Source organism: Mauremys reevesii, linkage group 17, assembly GCF_016161935.1.
Source record: "Mauremys reevesii isolate NIE-2019 linkage group 17, ASM1616193v1, whole genome shotgun sequence".
Taxonomy (NCBI): domain Eukaryota; kingdom Metazoa; phylum Chordata; order Testudines; family Geoemydidae; genus Mauremys; species Mauremys reevesii.
Window position 1 is genome coordinate 27,777,178 of NC_052639.1, and position 1,808 is coordinate 27,778,985.

General features: G+C 46.5%; 1 non-coding gene across 1 annotated transcript; it reads right to left on the reverse strand.

The window, feature by feature from the left end:
- Positions 1-582: 582 nt before the first annotated feature.
- TRNAQ-CUG lies at positions 583-655 on the reverse strand. Its single transcript has one exon. It is a non-coding gene; the product is annotated as a tRNA-Gln (tRNA).
- Positions 656-1,808: the final 1,153 nt, after the last annotated feature.

Here is a 1,808-nt window from a genome sequence, read left to right on the forward strand (position 1 = left end):
CCTCCATTGCATTTCTGCCCACGGAAAAAGAAGAGACCCCACACTTCAGTACCTTTGGAAATAAAAGCAACCTGGAAACAAACCAGCTGTCTCCTCAGTGTGCAGTTTGTGTCTCTTTTGGTGCAGTTGATGTGTGTGCAGCATGTGTGGTGGACAGGGGCACTGTGTGCTCACATGGGAATTCACCATCCTTGGTGCAGCATTTGACTTGTTCTGGGAGTGAACATAGCACTTGTGGAGTTTCAGGCACAGGCTGCATGACCCCCTCCATTTATCTTTGGTGCAGATACAGCCCAGGCAGCACTAGTGCAACCTCCTCTCCTGCTGCCCTCCACCATCATCTGCACAGCCCACCTGTCAGGGCAGGAGGGGAATGTTGCTCCATGGATCCTGGTTCTCAGATGGGACTACCCTGGGATGGGGAGGTGTGGTTGCATCCATTAGGTCACCAGACTGAGCCTTCTAATATCCCTTGGTGATTGTTCCCAAGATCCAGGACTTTGTGCTCAAACATCTCCCAGCTTCCTTGTTTAATATAAAGGCCAAGGTTTCCTTGCAATATACAGGAAGAAAGTAGATTTTCACCCCAGATGGGACTTGAACCCACAATCTCTGGCTTCAGAAGCCAATGCTTTATCCATTAGGCCACTGGGGCCCTGATGTACAGCTACTGAAGAGATGGAAATTCCCTCTCATAAATGCACATTCCTCGCATTTGCTTCAACACCAAATAGCCCCTTTATGTGCCTTACAGAAATGTCTGCATCCCCTGGCAGCGAGGCAACTGGGCAGGTTGCTGACACAATTACAACACAGAATACAAAGTGTACAGTGCTGACTATATATAGTTTTATTACAAATATTTACACTGTAAAATATAAAGTACTATAGTGCAATCTCTTTATCATTAAAGTGCAACTTGCATATGTAGATTTTTTTTTGTTGCATAAGTGCACTCAAAAAGAAAACAATGTAAAACTTTAGAGTCCAGTCAGTCCTACTTGGTTCAGCCAATCGCTGAGACAAACAAGTTTGTTTACATTTACTGGAGATAATGCTGCCCGTGTCTTATATACGTCACCTAAAAGTGAGAACAGGCTCTCTCATGGCACTTTTGTAGCCAGCGTTGCAAGGTATTAACGTGCCAGATATGCTAACATCCATATGCCTTCATACTTCAACCACCATTCCAGAGGACATGCTTCCATGCTGATAATGCTCGTTAAAAAATAACGTGTTAATTTGTGACTGAAGACCTTGATGAAGAACTGTATGTCTCCTGCTCCATGGTTCTATCCGCATTCTGCCATATATTTCATTTTATGGCAGTCTTGGGTGATGACCCAGCACATGTTGTTCACTTTAAGAACACTTTCACTGCAAATTTGACAAAACGCAAAGAAGGTATAACGTGAGATTTCTAGAGACAGCTACAGCGCTCGAGCCAAAGTTTAAGAATCTGAAGAGCCTTCCAAAATCCAAGAGGGACGAGGTGTGAAACGTTGTCAGAAGTCCTCAAAGAGCAACACTCTGATGCAGACACTACAGAACCTGAACCACTAGACAGGAAAATCAATCTTCGGTTGGTGGCATCGTTATCGAGCAGTACCTGTCATCAGCATGGAAGCATGCCCCTGGCCTCTGATTGCTAGCAGCTCGGAGAGGAGAACAGGGGCTGGACCTCTCCATGGCCGCCTGGTCTGCTCACTCCCTCTGAAGCCCATAGCCAGGGCCAGCCTTTGGGGTGGGTGCCACCAGGGAATTGCCCAGGGGTACCATGGTCAAGGGCGGTGCTGTACGGTAGCAGA